This window comes from Salmo salar, chromosome ssa02, assembly GCF_905237065.1.
Source record: "Salmo salar chromosome ssa02, Ssal_v3.1, whole genome shotgun sequence".
NCBI lineage: Eukaryota > Metazoa > Chordata > Actinopteri > Salmoniformes > Salmonidae > Salmo > Salmo salar.
The window spans coordinates 49,349,194-49,358,606 of NC_059443.1; the positions used below are offsets into that span (position 1 = coordinate 49,349,194).

The 9,413-nt window shown below is 39.1% G+C and overlaps 1 long non-coding RNA gene across 3 annotated transcripts; it reads right to left on the reverse strand.

Annotated features, from left to right (window-relative positions):
• Window positions 1-2,369: 2,369 nt before the first annotated feature.
• LOC106584889 (uncharacterized) lies at window positions 2,370-6,585 on the reverse strand. 3 transcript variants are annotated; one of them, XR_001323857.2, is made up of 3 exons: window positions 6,453-6,585; window positions 4,840-5,732; window positions 2,370-4,710 (listed from the first exon to the last, which is right to left on the reverse strand). It is a non-coding gene; the product is annotated as an uncharacterized lncRNA (long non-coding RNA). The 3 variants fall into 3 exon arrangements; XR_006761313.1 differs by having other exon boundaries at window positions 6,394-6,574; XR_006761312.1 differs by having other exon boundaries at window positions 4,840-6,585.
• Between the last annotated feature and the right edge of the window lie 2,828 nt (window positions 6,586-9,413).

A 9,413-nucleotide genomic window follows, 5' to 3' on the forward strand; every position in this document is an offset into this window, starting at 1 on the left:
GACAGTTTGATTTCACAGAAGTGTGATTGACTTGGAGTTACATTGTGTTGTTTAAGTGTTCCCTTTATTTTTTTTAGCAGTATATATATATATATATATATATATATACACACACACACACATACATACATACATACATAGATACATACACACACAAAGCTCCATTATCAGCTTGTTTGAACTATTCCTATAGAAATGGTAGTCTGTCAGGTACTCTGCAAGGTTTGATTTCACTATTATTAAAACAAGATCCAGATGGCAAATACAAAGATCCAGTCATTCTAAAAACCTGGAGGCCTCTCACACTTTAATGTTGTGATGCAAAAATACTAGCGAAATGCATAGCACTCAGAATTAAAAAGGTTTTACCAGGTATTGTTCATCCTGATCAGACAGGTTTTTTTACCTGGAGCTGCACTACCTGAGCCACTTGTGTGGGTTGTAGACTCCGTCTCATGCTACCACTAGAGTGAAAGCACCGCCAGCATTCAAAAGTGACCAAAACATCAGCCAGGAAGCATAGGAACTGAGAAGTGGTCTGTGGTCACCACCTGCTGAACCACTCCTTTATTGGGGGTGTCTTGCTTATTGCCTATAATTTCCACCTGTTGTCTATACCATTTGCACAACAGCATGTGAAATTTATTGTCAATCAGTGTTGCTTCCTAAGTGGACAGTTTGATTTCACAGAAGTGTGATTGACTTGGAGTTACATTGTGTTTTTTAAGTGTTCCCTTTATTTTTTTTGAGCAGTGTATAAAAGCACTAAACCGCTCTCGAAAAGCTTCACTTACACAAAAGTTTTACTTGAACCCTATATAGTTCTCAAGTACCGGTAGATTACTATGAAAAGGTCATCCATTGTTTAAAAAAAGCCATTTTGCAGATTGCCATGTGTCATTTTCGATGAATTGATAATTAAACCTTTTTCAAAGTATTTATATTTTTCAAACAAGCACTGCAGCTGGTTACAATTTCATCCCCCTGAAAAGACAGAACAAATATCACAACAAATATTATGGTTGAACTCAATTGTGCTGGTTGATAAAATAACTATATTTATGGAAAATATGTCTGAAAGTCATATTTTGTTTTTAAATGATATTGTAAATTGGAATGGTAGAGTAATGTCTTTCATGGAGTTATCATAATTGTATGAGAAGGTCTGCTCAATCCAAGATTACAACCAATTGATTACACCCCAAAAATTGAGGAGGCAGTGAACTGATCTGTCTGCCCAATATAAATCATCAAAACTGGCAGAGAAATAAAAATAGCATAAATAGGAAATTATACCAGTTTCATTTGAGGACCAGTATACTGACAGCTGTGCCACACAGATAGCAAAATAGCTGGGAAGAGATTTTTGATGTACCGATTCCATGGTACAGGGTATATGAGCTGATACATAAAACGACGCAATATTCAAGACTTCGTGCTTTTCAGCTACAATGTTGGTACAGAATTCTTGCCACCAACAAAATGTTGAATATTTGGGGCATACAATCATCACAGCTCTGCAGATTTCGTTGTGAAGATACAGAATCAATAGACCACTTGTTTTGGTATTGCCCTCAAGTAGCCCGTTTCTGGTCTCAGGTTCAGGAATGGCTGAAAAAGCATAACATTAATCTAAAATTTACTATAGAAATAGATGTTGTTGGGAGATCTGGAGAGGCCTGGTCAGTCAATTACTAATACTCTTAGTAAAAGTATTTATCTTCAACGTGCAATCTGTGGATTCTATTCAATTAGATAGATTCGAATGGTATGTTAAACATTACAGCATATTTGAAAGCTATATGGCACGTAGAAATCAGAAGAGGGTAGCCAGCAGAGATGGGTGGGATAGGCTGAGGGTTGTAATGTGGAATTGGAGACAAGTGGGAGTAGAGTTGCTGGGCGGGGGACAGAATGATCGTCAAAGATAAACGTTTTTTTTTTTTAGTTTAGAAAAAAATAAAGTTTGAATAACACCCGAGGGGCAACGTTGTTACATCTAATGCCTGTTTGCCTGAGGCTGATGCCGCGCAGGTTTTGTACGTGTGTACACATGCATATACACACACTTGCATTCAAACCCACACATGTGCACATACACACACATTTAAATATGGGGGGGCGGGGTCTTGGATGGTCGAGGGGCAGCTCTCAGGGAACTGTGGATCTTGGAGGGCTGGTGGCCTGGCAGTTGGGAGCTTGGGCCGGTGGCTGATAGGTCGCTGGTTCGGGTCCCCGTTTTTGACCTTGTGGTAGAGCTGCTCTTGAGCAGGGTGTTGAAGCTGGTTGCTTCTGTGGGTTGCTATGGATGGGAGTCTGTTACATGACTGAATGTAATGTAAATGTTGAGCTGCTTCACTGCAAGTAGATATGTTTTAATATTCAAATGTTTATTTTTGTAAATGATGTAATAATAAAAAATAAATCAAAATATGTTGTCTTGTGTCATAAACTTTCTTTTGCCGGAAGTGAACAGAGATATATCCAAATCTTTAGGTAATTCATTAATTAATTAATGCTTATACCGATTTGACGACATTCATAGTAACTCATCACATTCTTTAACATTCTGCATGCAATGCATAGGCCTAGTGATTATATTATAGCTCATTGTAATATAACACTGTCGGTGTGTTACATGAATAATCATGCGTAGTCTCTTGATAAGCCTTGTATTCTTCAATACAACAATTATATTTCCATGTTGAGTGCAAAAGCTAAAAGCTGGAGATGGATAACTACAACACTTGAATTTGGAATTTCAGTTTCTACATTTCCTGACACTCCCTTGCCGGCAAGCATGGACCAGTATTGTATAGTAATCAGTAAAACAAGTATCCTAAAGTCTATAAGCATAGCCATTCAGATTTTACATTATGTTGGCCTACACGCATAATCGTAGCCTACTTTGCAATATACTGCCATTTTATTAAATGATTCTTCAGTGATGAAAGTTTTCATCCATGCTTTATGAGCTCAGTATACCTATGCCTGCCTAACTCATCACTCTAGGTATTTCATTCATTCTCATAAACAAATGTTTTTCTACAAACATTTTTTACATGTTAGGTCAATCCTTGCAGTCACAGTTCCATCTTGTATAATGGTTATATTCTCCTCCCAGTAGCAAGTGGCAGGGTGGTCATCGACTGCAATATATAAGTTCTGATTTGTGGTTTTCAGCTGGTTGCCCGCAGCCCATGAATAACAATTTCACAGTTTGTGTGGTCATTCCAATAATTTTGTAAATGGTTAGAGGTGGTTTTCAAATGTCTAATTATTCATTTTGTTAGACAGTTTATTCTCTGAGTCTGGGTTTTACTACAGATTCTTCTCACCAGTGTACTTTTGGGCGATTATCAGGTTTAGTCATTTGCAGGCCTTTGCCCTACCTTGGTGAGAAACGGTCAATCTTTAGTGGGGAAAGTTACTTCAATTTATGCTCCGATGTGCTTCGTAAGTAAAAGGCTACAACAGTGGTTACCAACAGGTCTATCGTGATCTCCAAGCATTTCTGTAAAAAAACAACGATAAGCCCAAAGACATGGTTTATAAACTGATAAAGCCTTGCTTTCCTATTTGTTTTTACATTTGTTTCGCGCTGTTAAGCGTCGGTGCACTTGATTCAGCAGCCCTAGTGCCGTGAAGGAAAGGTAGGCTACAATTATGCATGTAGACCAAAATTATAATGTAATCAAGTGCACTATGCCTACACACTTCAGAATACATGTACTTGTTATTACTCATATTCTACATCAAATGCCCTCAGATGAGGTTGTTTCACTCCATATGTTCTCTCGATGCGTTCTTATTCCTGGTTCCCTATGGTTTACAACTTCTCTTGGGCCTTTTGTTCCTTCCCGCAACGTATGTTTGGCTCATCTGGTTTTCCATACTTCTTGTTACTACCTTAACTCTCAAGCACTCTTATAGCTTGCACAATTGTTTTGTTAGTTCCATTTATTTCTGAGAAAGAGATATATAGTTCAAAATCTTGAATTTAAGGGGGTACAGGTAATTTTATATAGTTGGTACATAACCTTTAAACAATAGATCTTGTAAATTAGGGAAATATCATTTCTATGTGAAGGGTACAATTAATTTGTTAAACAGCTGTAAGTATGGCCATTTGCCACAAGAGATGGTATACAAAGTGGTGTGGACATGTTTTTTTTTACCAGTATAAAAACAGATCTAGGAAGTATAACCTCAAATTGCTTCCAGTCACAAACAAAATGATATTTTAGAAATCCTCATACAAAAATTAATTCCCCCTGTTCTCTATCAGAAGCAACCTCTTATGCATCCATTCTTCATAGTGCTGAGATTCTTTTCCTAAACTTTACATTTTCTAAATGGATGATTATGGTTAAACAGTTTCCAGTAGAGTACAACTTGTTGGTGAAAATGCTGGAATATAGAGCAAAAAAATGTAAATCTTAGCTTCAGTGTCCAAATACATATGGTGAGGACTGTATGCATCTTGGCAAGCTCTCTATTTGTGTATAAGACCAAGACAATGTTGCTGGTAGGAAGTAAAACAGAAGTGTGTCACTGCCTTGACTCACATTGTGCATATTTGACATCTCTTTCTGTTGTCCATTGATGGTTTTCAATAACTTTTCAAGGAACTATCAGTCTGCTGACAGACATGATCTCGCGCAAAGATCGGAAGCAGTTGTTTGTGTACTTTTCCAATGTACCAGCCTCCTAGAGAGAGAAAAAGAGAATGAGTGAGAAAAGCGAGTCAAGAAGCAACAACAGGTTGAGTTATGAGTACAACTTAGCTATTTAGCGAATATTAAAATGTTACGAAATTTGCTAGAAAAAAAAGCAAACCTGGCACAGTCGGGGCAGCATTGATGAAAGGTAGTTGAACCCCATTGGCTCCTGGCTATACCATATGCTGTCACTGGTGATGACCATCTTCTTAGGATGGAGGTAGAAGGCAGTGGCATCTGAAGGGATCTTGCTCAGATACTTCTCCAAGGAGGCGACTGGACAGAGGTGACTACCAGGGTTCTGGAACATGATTCCCACAGCGATTCTGCCAGTTCTGCTCTTCTGCATCTTTGTGGTTCAGTCTTTCTTCTTTGGAAGTCAGCGTTGCATATTTTGCTCCGTTTTCATCGTACCTTATTACAAACGACTGTGGCGTTAGCTGTCTATTGCCCTCTTTTCCTCTGGGGCCAAAGTGTAACTGGATATCAAACCACACTTTGTTCACTAGTCCTCTGGGTGTGTAGGGGCTTAGCACAGTAGAGTTTTGAAGAATCTCAAGGTCTTGTGCTTTAATCACCTTAGGATGGGTAGTTTTGTCCCTGCCCTCTCGTCTGAGTTTCTTTAGTACCCCAATAAATACATTATTAGAGGAGGTAAACTGTCCTTCATCAAGCACCAGGTTCTGCTAAGGGGAGGGAGGTTAATGAATCTGTTCACGCCAGCCCGGATTCCAATATAGCTTGGGATGCAATACTCCCCACCTTTACCCCTTCGAACAGAACAGTAAAAATCTCGCAAGAGGACATTCATTTCAGATTTCTCAATGGTTGAAAAATCCACTATCATCTGTTTCTCTGCCAGCCAGTCCTTCAAGCAGTTTAGAGCCCACAAAGTTTGCTTGTTGGTTGCTTGTACAATGCTGCTGTTTTCTAATTGATCTAATACTTCAGTGTCTACCTCTGCATGTCTTGATTCCATGGGCCTATCCGTATCCATGTTCAGACACTCTTCTATGAACAGATCAAATTAATCAAATGTTATGTTTGCAAATTCATCCTTGGGATAACTGTGACAATGTTTTGTTAAGGCGTCAGCATGCTTCAGTTCGGCTGGCGGCTAGGCGAACCCGAGCGAGTGTGCTCGCCTACTCCCTTCAAAAGACCTTTGCTTGAAAAATGAGAACACGGCAATAGTACTGTTGGTCCATTTTGATACGCTGTAGCCAGTATACGCTTCCTCAAAACAGTCAGAATGGATCTAAAATAACTCAAGAAATCTGTTATTAATTTCGACGTTTTTGTAGAGGAGATCTTAGTTAGATGTAAAATTGTGAGACTAAGATGTTTGGTGCAGTATTTCTTAATGAAAAGATTTGCATCAAAATGAGTCATCTCTCGTTGAATGACAAAAAAATACTTTATTGAAGAATCCCTATTGTTGACCAATCACCGAAGGGGCGTAGACTTCAGTTCTGAACTTCAGCTTGCCTTGATAAGGAAAAAAATAAAATAAATGGTGTACCTGAACAGCTGAAAAAACCCTCACCGAAGTCCAAAACGAACAAAAACGTCACTAAATGTCACCATGCACGAACTCTTCCGAACTGTGTTGGCTGGGAAGCATGCGGACGCCTTTACAAAGTTGCAGAACGTAAATAATTCACAATGATACCTTTTTTATAGTGAAACTGATGAGGTAGCCATGAGGCTATTCCATATTAAATCAATTACCTTTGTGTTTTTCTAGTTGATCTAATATTTCGGTGTCTACCTCTGCATGTCTTGACACCGTGGGCCGATCCGTATCCATGTTCAGCCACTCTTCTACGAACAGATCAAACAGTCTGTGCGGGCAAGAACTCAATTCACCCTTGGACTCCTAAACAATTTTTTTTGAAACTTTGGCAAAGCGTCAAGTCTAAAACATTTGGTGCAGGGGAGAGTGGGGTAAGTTGAGCCAAATGGATTATATGAGCCACCCTTGCTTCTAGGAAACCATACCAAAATGTTTTATATTTTACCAAATATTTAGGAAGAGGTCATCATTTCATGGAGTCTGTCATACAGCACCCCCTGATAAATCTGAATAAAAAAAATACAAAATAAAAGGTTTAAAAATAATAAGTGTGCACTGGCCCTTTACTAGTCATGTATTAGCAGATCGATATAGCAGTCTGTAGTGTGAGCAAAAAATTTTCTGCGCTCAAAATACTGCATGTTCTTCTCACTATATTTGCTGGTGAGTGGAAGTTCTAAACGGATGCTTCAGATTTCTATCACCAATGATGTATCTGGTATATTTTGTCTGTGGTGATGAGAGTGAAAGTGATCAAGTAGCCGTGAGGTTATTCCATATTAAATGAATCACCTTTTTTATTGAAATCAAACGTTCTATACATGCCGATGGTAGAAATGATGAGGACGTGAATCTTGGACCTGAATGACCAACCATTCAGGGGATAGAGGTGCTCAGTTGGCTCATTTTGGACCCCCACTCTATCATGAAATACCCATAGCCCTGTCATTAATAAAGATAATACGTTTGTTTTTAATATCATTTGAAAGCTTAAAACACAGGATCGTAAAACTATTTAATATTTTTGTCTCAATGCTGTACGCTCTCGTTGGCTGGCCTTCGCTTCATAATCGTTGCCAAACACATTGGCTCCAGGTCATCTACAAGACCCTGCTAGGTAAAGTCCCCCCTTATCTCCACTCACTGGTCACCATAGCAGCACCCACCTGTAGCACGCGCTCCAGCAGGTATATCTCTCTGGTCACCCCTAAAGCCAACTCCTCCTTTGGTCGTCTCTCCTTCCAGTTCTCTGCTGCCAATGACTGGAACGAACTACAAAAATCTCTGAAACTGGAAACACTTATCTCCCTCACTAGCTTTAAGCACCAGCTGTCAGAGCAGCTCACAGATCACTGCACCTGTACATAGCCCATCTATAATTTAGCCCAAACTACTACCTCTTCCCCTACTGTATTTATTTATTTTATTTATTTTGCTCCTTTGCACCATATTATTTATATTTTATCTCTGAACTTTCTTCAAACTACAAATCTACCATTCCAGTGTTTTTCTTGCTATACTTTATTTACTTTGCCACCATGGCATTTTTTTGCCTTTACCTCCCTTATCTCACATCATTTGCTCACATTGTATATAGTATTTTTTAAATTTTTATTTATTTATTTATTATTATTATTTTTTTTCTACTGCATCATTGATTGTATGTTGTTTTACTCCATGTGTAACTCTGTGTTTTTGTATGTTGTCGAACTGCTTTGCTTTATCTTGGCCAGGTCGCAATTGTAAATGAGAACATGTTCTCAACTTGCCTACCTGGTTAAATAAAGGTGAAATAAATAAATAAAAAATAAAAATATGATAGCAAATTATTGATACAATCCTTATTTTACGTTTCAGCTCCATTTGTAGTATTAATGGAATAATCCACTCAAAAATGTTTTTTTTTCTCTTCATTAGTGCACTGTTGATCCAGCTCCAAAATGTTTTACATGCCAGCAATCAAGATATTGCCCTTCAAGATGCAAAGTGTATTGAGCCACATCATCATGTGTTTTGCAACATATGATGCATTTTGCATTATCGTGACAATGTGGCACAATACAAAAATGTAGATTGATTGTACAGAACCTTAAGCCTAAATAAGTGGATTGAAATATAGCAGTTATACCTGTTGTTTTGATTCTCTTTTGTGCTTGAATGGTTGCACCGTCTTCAGCATTGATTAGATCTCCATCTGTGTGATAAATGGCAAACACGTGAGAACTGCAAATATACAATATGTTGTGACAGGTTATTTTATTTTTCAACATTTCATTTTTTTTTTTAAAGGCCTGGACTACTCTGTGTCAGGGAAACCGGCTCCTAATGCTTACCTGTCCACATTTTTATTTTTGGCCTTTGCATTTCTTGGTCCTGGTGCTCAGAGGAGTCAGATATTTCATCAATTGGTATAGGGGTTCCCACTGGATTATTTTGTGTGGAGAGTTTGCCTGGCTGTATTGGTGTGGGGAATTTTGGCTGTATAGGTCTGGGGATTTTGGGCTGTATTGGTCTGGGGATTTTGGGCTGTATTGGTGTGGGGGTTCCGTTCATGCAGATGGATGTGGGGATTCCATTCAGGCAGATGTATGTGGGGATTCTGTCTAGCTTGGTTGATGTGGATGGTTTTCCTGGGTGTGTTGGTGTGGGGAGTCCTTTCTAGCTAGGCTGGTGCAGGGGTCCCCACTGAATTAATTGGTGAAGGGGTTCCCACAGGACTGGTTGATGTGGAGTGTTTGCCTGGCTCTGTTGGTGTGGGGATTAGGTTCAGTTGTAAAGATATGGGGATTCTCTCTAGCATAGTTGGTGCAGGGGTTCCTGATGGATCAATTGCTGTAGGAGTTCCCACTAGATTGGTTGGTGTAGGGATTCCTGCTGGATTGGTTGGTGTGGAGGGTTTGCCTGGCTCTGTTGGTGTGGGGATTAGGTTCAATTGTAAAGGTATGGGGATTCCGTCTCGCTTGGTTGGTGCCGGGGTTTCCACTGGATTGATAGTTGTAGGGGTTTCCACTGGATTGATAGTTGTAGGGGTTTCCACTGGATTGATAGTTGTAGGGGTTTCCAATGGATTGATTAGTGTGTTGGGTTTGCACATCTCTGTTGGTGTGGGTATTATG